General features: G+C 41.2%; 1 pseudogene; it reads left to right on the forward strand.

The window, feature by feature from the left end:
* The window catches only part of LOC108520479 (transcription factor BTF3 pseudogene), an 82,718-nt pseudogene extending 68,680 nt beyond the window's left edge, over window positions 1–14,038 (forward strand).
* Window positions 14,039–18,994: the final 4,956 nt, after the last annotated feature.

Consider the following 18,994-nt stretch of genomic DNA (forward strand, 5'->3'; position numbering starts at 1 on the left):
AAAAAAAAAAAAAAAAAAAAAAAAAGCTTCAAAGAGGAACAAAGAGAACAAGTTTCAAGAATACTATCAGACAATAGTAAATTGTGGTATTATACTTGACCATTACATTATGATGACTAATTTATAGCAGTGTGGATTTTAAAATGGACAGATGGTATCCTTTGCAATTTTAATTCTTTATGACAGAAACTATTATAATAATTGATGCACAACAATTTTCTGGCATGAAATTCCATCGTTGAATATATTCTGGAGTGCCATTATAGCAAAAAAAAAAAATTACTATTCTTATATGAAAAATAGTGGCTGTGTGCAAGTAGACAAGACATATAAAGGTGGAACAGTGTGTGATAAAGTCAAAATTCTACTATGGCCTAACTGATCGCTAAGAATTGCCCTTAGAGTACTGAAAACATACACTGTTGAGTGTGTGTGAATGATATACTAGGACCTTGCGACTCAAAGTATGGTATGGGATCAGCAGAATCAGTATCACCTGGGAGCTTGTTACAAATGCAAGTTATTTGGCCCCACCCCAGACCTACTGAATCAGAAACTCTGGGAGCTGGGCCAGAAATCTGTGTCCTACAAGCCCTCCAGGTGCTCCCAGTGCATGCTACAGATTGAGAGGCACCATTCTAATTAGTTACAAGCACTCTCCTGATGGCTTGTAGAACTGCCAAAGCAAGGGACTTGAGCATGGAGAAGTACCTGATGTACAGGCTTCTCTTGCAGCAATAAATCAACTTAGTAGACCACCACTGTTGCAATGACTCCTTTCACCCAATGGTCAAACCTAGATGTTAGCTGGGTTAAAACAGCCTCATTTTCTTTATCACTTTTTTTTTTTTTTTTTTTTGAGACTGGGTCTCACTTTGTTACCTAGGCTGGAGTGCAGTGGCATGATCTCAGCTCACTGCAGCCTCGACTTCCAAGGCTCAAGTGATCCTCCTGCCTCAGTCCCTCAAGTAGCTGGGATTATAGGCACCCACCACCACGCCCGGCTAATTGTTGTATTTTTAGTAGAGACAGGGTTTCACCGTGTTGCCCAGGCTGGTCTCAAACTACTGGCCTCAAGCAATCCTCCGGCCTCAGCCTCCCAAAGTGCTGGGATTACAGGTTTGAGGCACCGTGCCCAGCTCTTTATTATTTATATGTTAAAGACTAAGTTGTAGGAGGGTAGTTTTTGGACCAGTTATCAATTAGCATTAATAAATATTTATTAAGTGTTATATTTTGTTCTAGGAGCAGCAAAATATATACAAAGTGACCTAAAAGATGATTGTTGTTTAGCCTGTGGTTAAGGAGAAAATATAAACTTGAAAAATTAAATGGCAATATCAGATAATAACACAAGAGCTATTCCTAGGCATTATATGACTAATTATAAAATAAGGGGAAAATTCACTGAAAAGGAAGAGATCCCTGGGTTGAATAGGTCTGTGAAGACATCACTCAAGGTTCCTTCACTGAGCATATGTTTAGGAAGTAGCTTCTCCAGGAAGGGCCTTGGGCAGGTGCTGGAGAGAATGTGGAATTTGAACTAGGCTTCTGGAAAAGGCAATTCAGCCGGGCGCGGTGGCTCACGCCTGTAATCCCAGCACTTTGGGAGGCTGAGGCGGGCAGATCATGAGGTCAGGAGATCAAGACCATCCTGGCGAACATGGTGAAACCCCGTCTCTACTAAAAAAATACAAAAAAATTAGCCGGGCGTGGTGGTGGGCGCCTGTAGTCCCAGCTTCTAGGGAGGCTGAGGCAGGAGAATGGCATGAACCTGGGAGGCGGCAGAGCTTGCAGTGAGCGGAGATCATGCCACTGCACTCTAGCCTGGGCGACAGAGTGAGACTCCGTCTCAAAAAAAAAAAAAAGAAAAGAAAAGGCAATTCAAATGGCAGGAATGTAACAAACCAAAGGTATCATATGAGAGATTTACACAGCAATTCTGGTTGCTCTGTCCTTGCATATCTCCAAGGAAACCTGGACCCATGATTGACTGTTGGTCAACCCTAGGTATGTGGCCCTTGGAAGGCTCTTTATGCTAAGGTTGATGATTTTGTTGTATGCACCTAAAGCAATGAACTATGTCCTACTAGCTTGTCAGAATTGCTTTGCACAGACATCAAGACTGATCATGCATGCCAGGTTTCATTATTAGAGCCCTGAGTTTCAGTTGTCACGGATGGTCATGTAGCAGAATGTACCCATGTGACCAGACCTCCATAAAAGCCTTGGGCCCTGAGACTTGCATTGGGTAGAGAGATTCTGCTAGAAGGAAAGCATGTCTTGTGTGGCTCTGGTTGGAAAAAACTTGAAAGTGTGTATCTGACCTCTCTGGATTTTACCCAATGCCTATCTTCTTTCTGCAATTTTTACTGTCTACTTTTTGCTGTAATAAGTCTTAGCCATGAATATAACCTGATATTGAGCCTTCTGAGTCTTTCTAAAAAAACACCAAACGAGGAGTGGTTATGGCACCCCTGAAATATGGCCTGTGACAAGATGCAAAATACACATGAATTTTTGGGAAGAAACAATAAATATTAAAATCCGATGGGAAAAGTCAATTCTTGATTGCTGAATCTTGGTAAAGAATGTAAAGCTGTCCATTGTACTATTTATTTTTCTTCTTCTTCTTTTTTATTTTTATTTTATTTTATTTTATTTTTTTGAGACAGGGTCTTGCAGTCACCCAGGCTAGAGTGCAGTGGCACAATGATGGCTCACTGCAGCCTCAACCTCCTGGGCTCAAGCAATCCTCCCACCTCAGCCTCCCGAGTACCTGGGACTATAGGTATTTGCCACCACACCCAGCTAATTTTTGTATTTTTTGTAGAGACAGTCTCCTTATGTTGTCTAGGCTGGTCTCAAACACCTGAGCTCAAGTTATCCTCCCACCTGGGCCTCCTAAAGTGCTGGGATTACAGGTGTGAACAACTGCACCTTGCCTCATTGTACTATTATTTAAAGTTTCCTGTAAGTTTGACATTTTTCAAAACATAAATTTATGGAAAAATGAGTAGTATTGAGCAAATAGTACTCAAGAAATGTTAGCAGTTGAGAAGTCAATTATCGTATGCATGCATGGACATACGTGTGTATAGAATCATAGAATTGTATGTTATCTTGAAGAATAATCATTTTACACTTTACCGTTTAGTCAAGCCTGTCCATCTTTTCCTATGTTTGCTTGGATGTGTGTTTTCTATTCTTTTTTTGACCACATACTCCTGCCTCAGGCAGATGGGGGGCCCTGAGTCCCTGGGCTGGAAGTAGGCCTGAGGCTGTGGTGAATGGGGCCAAGAGAATCATTACCAGGTCAGTTTCCTATGGAGTTTCTGGGTCAGTAATGCTGAGACCAATAGTCCAGGGTCAGGATGCCAAATTCAGACAGGGCAATAAATAAATAAAAAGAGAAAGTTCTAATTCAAAGTTAATCATTCTGACAGAGAAGGCAATGCAAAGAGAGTTCAAACAGTCAGACAAGCCATGATTCCTGAGAAAAAAATGCACACAGTGCCAACTTCCTTTTTTAACTGGTTCCTGCCACAGCTAAAGTTAGGGGCATATGCTAAAGTGAGTGATGCAGCTGGGGAGTGCACAACTGTATTCTCACAGAGTTTTCTCTCAGCCTGAGATTGACTGAATATTCACTTATAGTTTCTCCTTCTTTTTATTATTTGAGATTTTACATTTAATTCTTTTTTATGCATTTTCTGCTTTTTTATTACATTTAATTCTTTAATATCTCTAGTTAGAAAACTGCATTTATATATGGGTAAGATTGGTTTATACTGTGCTAGCTTCCTTGGTTTTATTAATAAGATATGCATAGTGGTCAAGAATGTGAATTCTAGGCTGGGCGCCACGGCTCACGCCTGTAATCCCAGCACTTTGGGAGGCCGAGACAGACGGATCACCTGAGGTCAGGAGTTCAAGACTAGCCTGGCCAACATGGCAAAACTCCGTCTCTACTAAAAATACAAAAATTAGCTGGGCGTCGTGGTGCGTGCGTGTGATCCCAGCTACTCAGGAGACTGAGGCAGGAGAATCGCTTGAACCCAGGAGGAAGAGGTTGCAGTGAGCCAAGATCACGCCACTGCACTCCAGCCTGGGCGACAAAGCAAGACCTTGTCTCAAAAATAAAATAAAATTAAAAATAAATAAATAAAATAGGAACAATGCAGAGAAGATTAGCAAGGCCCTTGCACAAGGATGTCATGAAAATTTGCAAAGCAGTCTATATATTTTATCTGAAGTGTTCTCATCATGTACACACACAAAAACATAATTAGGTCAGGTGACGGTTAATTAGCTTGATTGTGGTGATTATTCCACAACGCACACATGTATCAAAACATCAAGTTGTACACCTTAAATATATACAATTCAAGTTTGTCAATTATACCTTATTAAAGCAGCAGCAGAAGAAGCGGTGTTACAAAACTGCCCAAAACTGTAGTTGCCACAGCCCCATCTGCCCTTCCTGTTCTCTTTTTCCTACTTTTCTATACTTGGAATCTTTGGCTTATGTGTATTAAATTGGATGTTATAAAAAACAAGAAATATTCAAGCTTTCCATGCATTAAGATTTTGTAGTCTATAAACTTTGATCCACTTTATATTTTTCAGTAGATGGAACTGTGTAGAATAGCTGGCATCAGAATTTTATGGATTTTTTTCCTCAAGCAATACCACTAAAATGGAAACCTGAAGATTTTATAAGCAAATGTAGGCTAACGCTGATTCAGAAAAGCCACCAATATGCTATAGCAGTGAGTATTGCAACCAAAACGAATTTCCTTAATTATAATCGGGTGAATTTGGGACTAGGGAAAACAGCTTGTTTACACATTTAATCACCACCTATAGGTAAGAAGCTCAGAGATTTTCCAGATGAATGATACCTCTGATTATATCTCATCTTGTGGACAGTAAAATGATTCAACAAATGTCATATGTAGTATTTAGCTCTTGAGGAGACCTATGGCCTATTTGGAACATAGCCTATGTGCTGTGCCTACTGGAGGGTAGCATGAACAGATTGCTGGTAATAGCTCACTCCACATAGTGTCTGTCAGATATAAAGTGCCAGGTCAAGTAGTGACCACATGCAATGTGGACACCATGATTTTTCTACTTCTCTCAGTTACTAAAAAGCTTTTAAGAGGCCAGGCATGGTGACTCACACCTGTAATCCCAGCAATTTGGAAGGCCAAGGTGGGCAGATCACCTGAGGTCAGGAGTTCAAGACCAGCCTGGCCAACATGGCGAAACCCTGTCTTTATTAAAAATACAAAAATTAGCTTGGCGTGGTGGCGCACACCTGTAATCCCAGCTACTCAAGAGGCTGAGGCAGGGAGAACCGTTTGAACCTGGGAGTCGGAGGTTGCAGTGAGCGGAGGTCATGCCCTTGCACTTCAGCCTGGACAACAGAAGCAGACTCTGTCTCAAAAAACCAAAAACAAAAACATGAATTCTAGAGTCAGACTGCTTGGGTCCAAATATTGGCTCTAGCACCTAATAAATAGCCGCATTAACCTCTTCATGCCTCACATTTTTTTTCTATGAAATGCAGATAAAAATATTACCTACCTCCAGGTATTGGAATATCAGTAGCAATGAACATGCTTGATGCCAGATCTTGTTTTAAATATGCAATTTTACAAAAGATAAAAGAGAAAAGGAAATAAATCAGGACAGCCAGGGCATTGGCTCACACCTATAATCCTAGCATTTTGGGAGGTCAAGGTGGGAGGATCACTTGAGCTCAGGAGTTCGACACCAGTCTTGGCAACATGGCAAAACCTCATCTCTACTAAATACCAGACAATAGCCGGTTGTGGTTGCGCACATCTTTAGTCCCAGCTACTTTGGAGGCTGAGGCAAAAGAATCGCTTCATCCCGGGAAGTGGAGGTTGTAGTGAGCCCAGATCGCGTTACTGAATTCCAGCCTGGGCAGCAGAGCAAGACTCTATCTCAAAAGAGAGAAGAAAAGAAAATTAAAACCAGAACTTTTGGAAGAAATGTCTGGTTCCAGAACTGGAACAGAGAAAAACCAAGATCCGCCTGGAACATGTCATGATGCCAAAAAGTAAACGCTGAAAAAATGATGGGGCATGTTGAAAGAACATAGGAGCCAACTTGAAGGAGATCCCAAGACAAATCAGGGACAATTTAAGCAACAAAATAAATAGTAATAGGTTGTAACTCATGGAATAAAACAAATATCCATATGTCCAGAGTGATAACAAGTTGAATAAATAAATCATTGGGGGAGTGGAGGAAGTTCTTCTTTACAGTAGAATTCCAAGTAATAAATGAAGAAGTGATGGAAACAAAATTACCATTTGCCAGACACTAGAGTAAAAATTGTTTCAGGCGAGAGTCATTCACAAATGCTAAAACTGGTGGGCTAAAAGGAGAAATGGGATTTTTTTATATAGTGTCACAGTATCTCCCCAGAAGATATTTATTAAATGACAAAGGGAAAAATAATGTTACGATAGAGAAGTCTGGCAGACACTACCTTAATCAAGTATCCAAATTAATATTGCAGCCATGAGGCCAACATATATAACCTGATTTTAATCAAAAAGAAACATCAGACAAACCCAAAGTGAGGGACATTCTACAAAACTATTGGCACACACTCTTCAGAATTGTGAAGGTCAGAAAAGATAAAGATTAAGAAACTATCCCAGATTAAAGAGTAAGAAGATAAATAAATGCATTGTGTGATCTTTAATAGCATCCTGATCCAGGAAAAGGGGCACATAGGGACAATTGACAAAATTTATATGCAGTTCATAGATGAATTAGTGGCATTTACTAGTGTTATTTTCTTGATTTTGATCATTTTACTCAATTATGTAAGATTAAACATTTGGGGAAGTTGGGTGAAGAGTATACAAGAATTCTTTGTACTATTTTTGCTATTCATTTGTAAGTCTAAAATTATTTCATAATGAAAACTTTAAAAAGATATATTAATATATATATTCCTGTTTACAAGTCTTTCCAGACTCTTCTAATATATGTATTAGCAATAGACATATTTATATATAGATAGAGCTTTGTTTTGATTTGTTTCACAGAAATGGAATTGCATTATACATGACTCTTTTGTGTTTCCACTCAACAATTGTATTAGCTCCTTTCTGGGTGTTGGCTTATCTCACAAAGACCTAGCTTGCTTCCTCCTCCTTAAAGAGGCTCCAGACAACCATATCTCTACTATATGACATCATTCCTTGGTCACAGATAATCAGACCACGTGTGGACATCTGACCCAAACTGGGACATCAGATTCTTTCTACCAGGAATTTGAAACTGGGACCATAATATTCTTATTCAGACTGAGCTATTCTCCTGAGTGAAAGAAATTTTAAAACTTCAAAGCTGAGATACAGCTGTAACCTGATGTATGAATTGAAAAGTAGAGACAGTTGCAAGGCAGAGAGATGAGACCAGAGAAGCAGGGGCAGGATATGAGAAGGCACTTCCTGGGATCCTAGTTGATAATCATTTTCTTATCTCATGCTCTTTCTGAGGACTTCTGCCATGGGATTCCACAAGACACATTTGAATCCTTAAAATACATTTCCTTCAAGGCTCATGCCAGCTCTCAAGAGGCAGAGCTCATATCAGTTATATTTTCAAAACTAATTTGAAGCAGGGTGCGGCGGCTCATGCCTGTAATCCTAGGACTTTGGGAGGTCGAGGTGGGTGGATCACTTGAGGTAAGGAGTTCTAAACCTGCCTGGCCAACTTGGTGAAACCTCGTCTCTACTAAAAAAAAAAAAAGTAGCTGGGCATGGTGGCGGATGCCTGTAATCCCAGCTACTCGGGAGGCTGAGGCTGGAGAATCACTTGAACCTGGGAGGCAGACGTTACGGTGAGCCAAGATTGCAACACTGCACTCCAGCCTGTGTGAGAGAGCGAGACTCCATCAAAGACAACAACAAAAAACCAATTATAAAAAATTGTGATTATTTATGTAAAGAATTGCTGGCCAGGTGCGGTGGCTTATGCCTGTACACAGCACTTTGGGAGGCTGAGGCGGGCAGACCACTTGAGGTCAGGAGCTCAAGAGCAGCCTGGCCAACATGATGAAACCCCATCACTTCTAAAAATACAAAATTAGCTGGGCGTGATGGCACACATTTGTAATCCCAGCTACTGGGGAGGCTAAGGCAGGAGAATCGCTTGAACCTGGGAGGCAGAATTGCAGTGAACCGAGATCCTGCCATGCCATTACTCTCCAGGCTGGGGAACAAGAGTGAAACTCAGTCTCAAAAAAAAAAAAAAAAAAAAAAAAAAAAAAAAAGAATTGCTAACTAGGCACTGATGAACTGAAAGTGCAAAGGAAAACACTTGTTGAATAAACAATTTTTCATTGAAAAATTTCTGTAGAAAAATTACATGAATAGTACAAAGGAACAGCTGTATACCTTTCAACTGGATTGACCAACTGACTTTCTCCACGTTTGCTTTTTTGTTTTTTTTTTTGAGATGGAGTCTCGCTCTCTCACCCAGGCTGGAGTGAGGTGGCGCAATCTCGGCTCACTGCAACCTCTGTCTCCCGAGTAGCTGGGATTACAGGTGTCCGCCACCACGCCCAGCTAATTTTTGTATTTTTGTAGAGATGAGGTTTCACCAACCAACCAAGGAGGTTTCACCAACCAACCAAGGAGGTTTCACCAAACCAGGCTGGTTTTGAACTTCTGACTTCAGGTGATCCACCTGCCTTGACCTCCTAAAGTGCTGGGATTACAGGTGTGAGCCACTCCACCTGGCCTATTTTCTTCTTTTTTAAAACGTTTATTGATGAATCATTCAGACACATTTAAACATCACTTTTGAAGATTTCAAAAGTTTCTATGAAAAAAGTCCTTTTGCATTAGAGATGCATACTGGAAGTATTTGTGGCTGAAATGGCATGTCTGAGGTTTGCTTTAAGGTACATCAGCAAGGCCAGGTGCTGTGGCTCACGCCTGTAACATCAACATTTTGGGAGGTCAAGGCAGGATGATCACTTGAAGCCAGGAGTTCAAGACCAGCTTGGCCAACATGGCAAAACCCCATCTCTACTGAAAATACAAAAATTAGCTGGATGTGGTGGCCCATGCCGGTAATCCCAACTACTTGGGAGGTTGAAGCACATGAATTGATTAAATCCAAGAGACAGAGGTTGCAGTGAGCAAAGATTGCACCACTGCACTTCAGCCTGGGCAACAGAGTGAGACTCTGTCTTAAAAAAAATAAAAATAAAAATAAAGTACATCAGCAAAAGGAGACAAAAAGTGGGGGAGGGAGGTGTAAATAGATAAAGCAAAATCAGCAAAATAGTAACCGCTGTTAAACCTAAGTCATGGGTTTATTATACTATTTTCTCTACTTTTACAAAAGTATGTTTGAAAATTTACAAATTGAAAAGTAAAAAATTATTTCGTTTCAAAAAATAGATCAAATTGGAACCATTTGGCATCATATTATGTAAAATCCAGCTCTTGGCTGGGCATGGTGGTTCATGCCTGTAATCTCAGTACTTTGGGAGGCTGAGCGGGGAGGATTGCTTGAGCCCAGGAGCTTGAGAGCAGCTTGGGCAACATAGCAAGACCCCATTGCTAAATCAAGAAAAATTTAAAAACAAATTAGCCAGGCATGGTGGTGCATGCCTGTGGTCCAAGTTACTCAGGAGGCTGAGGTGGGAGGCTTGCTTGAGCCCGAGAGGTCAAGGCTACAGTGCGTAGTGATTACACTACTGCATTCCAGCCTGGGCAATGGAAAAAACTAGAAAGAAAGAGAAGAAGAAGAAGAAGAAGAAGAAGAAGAAGAAGAAGAAGAAGAAGAAGAAGAAGAAGAGGAAGAGGAAGAGGAAGAGGAAGAGGGAAGAGGAAGAGGAAGAAGAAGAGGAGGAAGAAGAGGAAGAGAGGGGGAGGGGGAGGAGGAGGGGGAGGGAAGGGGAAGAAGAAGAAAGAAAGAGAGGGAAGAAAGAAAGAAAGAGAAGAAGGAGAGAGAGAAAGAAAGAAAAGAAAAGGAAAGAAAAGAAAGAAAGAGAAAGAAAGAAAGAGAAAGGAAAAGAAAGAAAGAAGAAAATCAAGGTTATATTAGCTTTATATAAAGAGTTAGAAAATGTTTTCTCTTTTTTTATTCTTTGAAAATATATACTGTATTGTTACAGGGTCTTTGGGGTATTGCTTTTCTGGCCAGAAATCTCTGCAGTTGGTGGCACCTTTGCCCAAGTTATTGTCCTGTGTCCAGGAAGAAATGAGGTACACAGACAAGTGAAAGGTGAGCAAGATGAAGAGGAGCTTTATTGAGTGTTAGAACAGCTCAGAGGAGACCTGTAGTGGCTGACTCCTGTCTGCAGGCAGATTGTCCTGACAAACATTCAGCCTTTAGCAGAGAGGGTGGCTCCTCTCTGTAGCTGGTCATCCCATCATCTGCAGCTCTCAGTGGAGAGGAGGCCCTGGAGAAGGTAGCTCCTCTCTGCAGCTGGTTTTCCCAGTGTCTGCCCTGCTCTTGTTGAGTCTAGGGGTTTTTATGGTCTTCAGAGGGGCAAAATGCATGCTGATTGGTCCACGGGCAGCCATGGGTGAGCCCAGGAAAAGGTTCCATGAGTTCTGCCTCCAGTACACAGGACTGGCAGCCCAGCCCCCAGCTTTCAGGCCTTCTCCTGCCTAAAGGTGGGGCTTCACCAGGTTCCTGCTCCCTTCTGCCCAGGAGCCTGTCTGCCTCCCTCTGCTGTTCATGTTTCACAGGCTATTCATGCCAAGGGACACCTGCAAGCCAATGCTGAGCTGCCCTCAGCCTCCCCTCAGCTTCCCTCCTGCACTCATGGGTGCCCAAAGTCTGGAGGGGACTGAGGCGGCAGGGGGCTGGCATGTCAGGGCTGCCCCAAGCATGTGCCCACCTGGCTGGACTGTGACAGTTCCTGGACTTGGCCCCAAACTTGCTCCACAATTGCAGTGAGTACTGAGAACAGGGAGAGGCCAGGCAATGGGAGCAGGCACTTCAATCCTGTGGGGTGACTTCCTGGGCCCCCAAGAGCACAGAGATGCCCAGGTCCAAAACCAGGCTTGGGCAGCTGCAGCTGCACCCAGGGAGATCTTGCCTCGCTAACTCAGAAGGGGTGAGGCTCCTGTTTGTCCCTGGCTCCCGCCAGCTCCATGGAGTGTGCAGTCCCAGCCACACCTCCGAGATGGGAGCAGGCACTGACAGCAGGAGAAACCAGGCAATGAGAGCAAGCACTTTTGAGCCTGCAGGGGGAAGCGAGGTCTTCCTGGGCACTCAAGACCACAGAGATGCTGGAGTCTGGAGCTGCACCAGAGCAGCTGCAGCGGCACCCAGGGAGGCTGGGCAGCGCCTCCCTCCTGCAGCCATCATGGCAGCAGCCACTCTAGATGGGCTGCTGCTGCCACCAGTATTAGTTTCCTATTGCTGCCATAGCAAATTACCACAAACCTAATAGCTTGAAACAATGCAAATATATTATCTTTCAGTTCTGGGGATCAGAAGTCCAAAATAGGCTAGCAGGCTGTATTCCTTCTGGAGGTTCTGAGGGAAAATCTGTTTCCTTGCCTTTTCCAGCTTCTACTTCTAGAAGCTATCTGTATTTCAAGGTTCATGATCCCTTTGAAGATCTTCTGTCTTCCAAGTTGACAGTATAACATCTTCAAATTTCTCTCACTCTCTAACTGACAACGTTTATCTCCTTTTATAAGGGCCCTTGTGATTGCACTGAGCCCACCTGGATAATCCAGGATACTCTTTCCATCTCAAGATTTTTAATGTAGTCACATCTGCAAAGTCTTTTTCCCCTTGGAAAGTAACATATTCAGTTTTCAGGGATTGGGAGGTGTATATCTTTGGGGTACTATTATTCTTTCTACAAAATATATGTAAGCTTGGTATTATTTCTTCCTTAAATGTTTGGAAGAACTTACCAGTGAAACCATGTGGGACCAAGGTTTTATTTGTGGGAAGGTTTATAATAATACATTTAAGTTATTTAATACAAAATAAACTTCAGGCTTGGCATGGTGACTTGTGCCTGTAATTCCAGCACTTTGGGAGGCCAAGGCATCAAACTCTTGGCCTCAAGTGATCCTTCTGCCTCAGCCTCCTAAGTAGGTGGGACTGTAGGCACATGTCACCATGGCTGGCTTTGATCACTGATCTTTGATGTTACTATTTTAATTGTTTTGGGGCACCACGAACCACATCCATATAACATGGTGAATTTAGTCAATAAAGGTTGTGTGTGTTCTGACTGTCCCACCAACTAGCTATTCTCCCTTCTCTCTCTCTCTCTCCTCCAGCCTTCCTGTGAGACAACAATATTAAAATTAGTCTACTTAATAACCCTACAACAGCCTCTGAGTATTCAACTGAAAGAAAGAGTTGAATGTCTCTCACTTTACATCAAAAGCCAGGAATGATTAATTTTACAACTAAGATTAATGTTAGTTGTCATTTTCTCAAGGCATGTTAAAAGCCAAGATAGGCCAAAAGCTAGCCTCTTGTGCCAAACAGTCAAGTTGTGAATGAAAAGGAAGAGTTCTTTTCTTTTTTCTTTCTTTCTTTTCTTTTTTTTTTTTTTTTTGAGACAGGGTATTGCTCTGTCACCCAGGCTGGAATGCAGTGGCATGATCATGGCTGACTGTAGCCTTGACCTCTGGAGTTCAAGCCATCTTCCTACTTTGGCCTACCCCAAGTAGGTAGGACCACAGACGTGAGCCACCATGCCTGGCTAATTTTTTAATTTTTTGTAGAGGCTGGGCCTCTGCATGTTGCTCAGGGTGGTCAAAAGCTCCCGGGCTCAAGCAATGTGCCCACCTTGACCTCCCAAAGTGCTGGGATTATAGGCATGAGCCACTGCACTGTCTAAGAAATGTTCTTGAAAGAAATTAACACGCAATTAAGAAAGTGAGAATGTGAGAAAGTGAGAAAGGCTGTTGCCAATATGGAGAAAGTTTTAGTGGTCTGGATAGATCAAACCAGCCACATCATTCCCTTAATCTAAGGGAAGAGAGTTAGCAAGGCCCTAACTCTCTTCAGTTCTGTGAAGCTGAGACAGGTCAGGATACTGCAGAAGAAAAGGTGGAAGCTAGTGAAGGTTGGTTCATGAAATTTCATGAAGAAGCTGTCTCCATAACATAAAAGTGCAAGGTGAACAGCAAGTGTTAATACAGAAGCTGCAGCAAATTATCCAGAAGACCTAGCTAAGATTATTGATCAAGGTGGCTACACTAAACAACAGATTTTTAATGTATATGAAACACCTTCTATGAGAGGAAGATGCCTTCTAGGACTTTCATAGCTAGAGAGAAGTCAATGCCTAGCTTCAAAGAACAGACTGATATTCCTGGAAGGGGCTAATGCAGCTAGTGACTTTAACTTGAAGCCAATGCTCATTTAGCATTCCAAAAATTTTAAGGCCCTTAAGAATTACGCGTAATTGGTGTGTGCGCCTAATCTCAGCTGGTCCACCCAAGACCCGCTGAGCACGAACCCGAGTCCCCTGGGCAGCCCCTTATCCGCTCCGACAAGATGAAACAATCATGAACCAGGAAAACCTCACAAACTGCAGGCACAAGTGCGCACAGGTGGGAAAGGAACTTCTTGCAGAAAGAAGGTGGTTCATAGAGCAGCCGCAGCGGATGTTAAAAAACTTCAGTTCTTCTTAAAGAAGTTAGGGGTAAACAGTATCTCCGGTATTGAAGAGTTGAATATGTTTACAAACCAAGGAACAGTGACCACTTTAACCACCCTAAGGTTCAGGCATCTCTGGCAGTGAACACTTTCACCATTCATTACAAGCCATGCTGAGACAAAGCAGCTGACAGAAACGCTACTCAGCATCTTAAGCGAGCTTGGTGCAGGCAGTCTGACTAGTTTAAGGAGACTGACTGAAGCTCTGCCCAAACAATCTGTGGATGGAAAAGCACCACTTGCTACTGGAGAGGAGGATGATGATGAAGTTCCAGATATTGTGGAGAATTTTGATGAGGCTTCCAAGAATGAGGCAAACTGAATTAAGTCAACTTCTGAAGATAAAACTTGAAGTTACTGGGAGCTGCTATTTTATATTATGACTGCTTTTTAAGAAATTTTGTTTATGGATCTGATAAAATCTAGATCTCTAATATTTTAAGTCCAAGCCCCTTGGACACTGCAGCTCTTTTCAGTTTTTGCTTATACGCAATTCATTCTTTGCAGCTAATTAAGCCAAAGAAGTCTGGGAATCAAGTTTGAAACAAAGGTTAATAAAGTTCTTTGCCTAGTTAAAAAAAAAAAAAGAATTATGCTAAATCTACTCTGCCTGTGCTCTATTAAAGGAGCAGCAAAGCCTGCCTGACAGTACATCTGTTTATAGCATGGTTTACTGAATATTTTAAGCCCACTGTTGAGACCTGCTGCTCAGGAGAAAAAAGATTCCTTTCAAAATAACATTGCTAGGGCCCAGCACAGTGGCTCACGCCTGTAATCCCAGCACTTTGGGAGGCCGAGGCAGGTGAATCACGAGGTCGGGAGTTCGAGACCAGCCTGACCAACATGGTAAAACCCCATCTCTACTAAAAACACAAAAATCAGCCGGGCATGGTGGTGCATATGTGGGTAATCCCAGGTACTCAGGAGGCTTAGGCAGGAGAATCACTTGAACTGGGGAGACAGAGGTTGCAGGGAGCTGAGATTGCGCCATTGCACTCCAGCTTGGGCAACAGAGTGAGACTCTGTCTAAAATAAATAAATAAATAAAAATCACACTGCTCACTGACAATGTACCTAGTCACCTAAGAGCCCTGTTGGAGGTATACAAGGAGATTAATGTTTTCATGCCTGCTAACAACATCCATTCCGCAGCCCACAGATCAAGGAATAATTCAACTTTCATCTTATTATTTGTTTGGAGAAAAACTCTTAAAGTGTTTTTTCCCTTTGTTTTCACACCACAACAATCAACACAGAAGGCTTCTGTGGCTAAATGTGTGGGGATTTTTCCCCACCAACAAGCAGTGAACACCAATCTGACACTACCTGGAGACAGATCAGATCCCACAGGTTGAAGGTTCAGTCCTCAAGACTAATCCCCAAGCTTCAGACACACGTCACAAGTCTGGGCCTGGTGAACTTCTGTCTTCAAGTTGGAGTCCCCACAACCCTTCTTCGGGATCAATTGATTTGCTGGAGTGGCTCACAGAACTCAGGGAAACATTTATTAATACACTTACTGGTTTATTATAAAGGACATTACAAAGGATGCAGATGAAGAGAAGTATACAATGAGGTACAGGTGAAGGAACACGGAGGTTCCATATCTTCTCTAAGTGCACCATACTCTAGGAACCTCCACATATTCAGCTATCTGGAAGTTCTCCAAATCCTGCTCTTTTGGGTTTCAGAGAGGTTTTGTTACATAGGCATGATTAATTAAACCATTGGCCATTGGTGTTCAATTGACCTTTGTCCCCTTACCCCCTCACCAGAGGTTGGGGGATGGGGTTGAGAGTCCCAATCCTCTAATCATTGGTCTTTCCAGTGACCACTCCCACTCTTAAGCTATTATTCAACATTAGCTGTACAAAAAGACAGCACTTCGGAGATTCCAAGGATTTTAGGAGCTGTGTGCCAGGAAATGGGGAAAAAACCCCAAATATATATTTCATTATATCACATTAAGAAATACATTTTATAATGCTATAGCTGCCAAAGATAGTGATTTCTGTGATGGTTCTGGAAAAAATACATTGAATACCTTCTGGAAAGGGTTCACCATTCTAGATGCCTTTTAGAATATCCATGATTCATGGGAGAAGGTCAAAATATTAACATTAACAGAAGTTTGGAAGAAGTTTATTCCAACCCTCATGGTTTATTTTGAGGGATTCAAGACTTCAGGGAGGAAGTAACTGTGATGGAAATGGTAAGAGAACTGTAAGTGGAGCCTGAAGAAATAGTTGATCTGCTGCAATCTCATGATAAAACTTGAACGAATGAGTAGTTACTTCTTATAGATGAACAAAGAAAGTGGTTTCTTGAGATGGAATGGACTCTCAAGTGAAGATGCTATGAACGTTGTTGAAATGACAACAAGGACTTCGGATATTCCATAAAATTAATTAATAAAGCAATGGCAGGGTTTGAGAGGATCGACTCAATTTTTAAAGAACTTCTACTGTGGGTATAATGCTATCAAGCAGCAGCTCATGTTACAAAGAACTCTTTCGTGAAAGGAAGAGTCAATCAATGTAGCACACTTCATTACTGTCTTATTTGAAGAAATTGCCACAGCCACCCTAACCTTCAATAACTACCATTCTGATTGATTAGGAGCCAGCAACATCGAGACAAGATCCTCCACCAGCAAAATAATTTTGGCTCATTGAAGGCTCAGATGATCATTAGCATTTTTTAGCAAGAGTATTTTTAATGCATGTATATACATCTTATGCATAATGCTACTGCATACTTAATAGACTATAGTATAGTATAAACATAATTTCCTGTGCACTGGGACACCAAAAAATTCGTATCTCCTGCATTATTGCGATATTCGCTTTATTGCAGTGGTCTAGAACGAAACTACTCCAAGGTGTGCCTATACTTAAAATCATGATGTCTTAATTTGTTTTCTTAAAATATATCTGTATGTGTATCCTAAGCAGATAAATCAAGACATGGTTATTCATATTATTAGAGGCAAGTGAAGTTTAGAGAGAGGTCCCCATACTAGACCATATTTATTTCTCTCTTTGATCTACTGTGGTTGTTACTGTTTACACTATCCCCTTGCTACTCAAAGTGTAATTTCAGGGGTATTCCTGTAATTTTAATATAATGCCAGCATATTTTTTTAATGTTACCAAACATAACAAACCTTATTTCAGGAAAATTGAAATACCATCAACAAATGAAATGTGAAATAATGCCCTTGATAGTAATTTCTTTTCCTTTCTACCAATAGAGGGCAACATGAACAAGTTGCTGACTTGATGGTAGTGTTCAAACCTCCTGTCTCAGCAAAGTTCAAAACAGACAGTATTAAACTTGTGACAAACAAAAGCAGTACAAGTTGAAACTATAAAATGTTAGTAGGAGGAGCTCCTGTCTGGTTTCTCTACCTAGAGTCTCACCTCTTTCCAATCCCCCTACTATACTGCTGCTAGAAATTTCTTTCTAAAAGAGAAATCTGATATCATTCCCTTGTTTTGTTTTGTTTTTTTTTTAAAGCTCAGTTGTACTCTATGATCCACAGGATAAAAGGCCAAATTCTTTAGTGTGATATTTGGGTTTGTTCTCAATATGACTTCAACTTTCATTTCTCACCATTATCCACATTTGGAAACTTCTTTAGCCACGCCAAGCTACTCATGGCTCCCCAAACACAATATAATCTTCTATACCTTGATGATGCTTTGCTTTGGTGGTTCTTCCACCTGAAATTCCCTGTACTTCCACTCCCCATTAAACCTTACTTTTCATTCAAGGCCTGGCTCAAAAGTCATCTTTCTGTGGAGACTTTCTTGACTCCCCATTGTTGAACCTTGTTTCTCCCACAAATAGCATATATTACAGATAGAATTGTTTTTAGAATAATCAGTTTGTATTCCTTAGCAGACTACAAGGTCTCTGAGGGTTCGTGTGTCAAAAGAAAATGTCTTATTCATCTTCATGTCTCCAGTGCCTAGTATGCAGTAAATACTCATAATGTGTGTTTGTTAAATGAACAAAGAAAAGGAACTAGAGAGTTCTCATACTGAACAAAACACCTTGTGTAAAATTTTAGACAGACATTGCAGCTAAGGCTTGTAGATGGTGCTTCTCACAAGTTCAGGAAGCATCAGATGTTACTAAAAGATTATTTTGAAATATATAGATGTTTTGGTGAATTTTAATTTCCCTATTGCCTCTTAGCAGCCAGATTTTTTTGTAGTATAGTTAAGATGAAGGTTCTTTGGTGCAGAAGTACAGAGATATTATGTCACTTACAATTTAGAGAAATCCTGGTTGCACGAGGTCACCTATTTCTAAGCCAGGTGGAATTCTACTTTCCTGCTTCTCTGGAGACAAAGGATGATCTACAGTCTGTGTGTACGTGGCATACTCAATAACCAATTCCAGTCTCATTTATGCCTGTTTGCTGAGATTAGCATTCACACAGTGACAGAAGAAGGTATTCCTCTCATGATTCTACCTCAGACTTGTAAATTGCAGTACATTTAAAAACACATGATGTATATACCAGTAAGTAGACACAGCTGATGTTTTGCAGAGGTGATCATTGCTAAACCATCTGCCAGGTTTTGCAGTTGGTTAAAAAAAAAGAAAGAAATTAGTTCAGCAGGATTTGCTCTTCGCAAAAATCATGTCGAGTTTTGCCAATTCTACGTAATTTGATATGCTCTTGCTAATTGAGTAAGAGAAAAATGCTTTCACATTGCACTGCAGGAAAAATATGGCCATTGTCCTTATGACCCTTGTTAAAAAATATTCAATCATAGGGTTATAGTAAATAAAAGCGGAAATAAAAAAGACTGAGACAGCTGAGGAATTCAAAATTGTGACTAAATCAAAACTGTTTGTAGCTACCATAATAAAATAGATATACTACTGCAATGTCTTAAACTAAACAGAATGAGGAGGTTGAGATCTAAAACTAAGAGTAGGCTGCCTTCTGGGATCAAAATAAATCCAATCCAGAGCTTGGAGGTCTGTCTACTAGTAAATTTCCATAAAAAGAGTGTAGGAGTTGTGATCCATGATACAAATAATTTCTTCCCAATTCAGAGTCGAAATCCTCACGTGATGAATGTATTGCAAAATATAGGCAATCTAGCTGATGATTAGAAAAAAAAAAGATTTGTTAGGAGACTTTTTGGCCCCTTTGTGTTTTTTGTTGTTGTTGTTTTTTGTTCTTTGTTTTTTTTTGAGACAGGGTCTCCTGTGGCTCAGGCTGGAGTGCAGTGGTGTGATCACGGCTCACTGCAGC

Source organism: Rhinopithecus bieti, unplaced genomic scaffold, assembly GCF_001698545.2.
Source record: "Rhinopithecus bieti isolate Rb0 unplaced genomic scaffold, ASM169854v2 scaffold_52849, whole genome shotgun sequence".
In the NCBI taxonomy this organism is placed as follows: domain Eukaryota; kingdom Metazoa; phylum Chordata; class Mammalia; order Primates; family Cercopithecidae; genus Rhinopithecus; species Rhinopithecus bieti.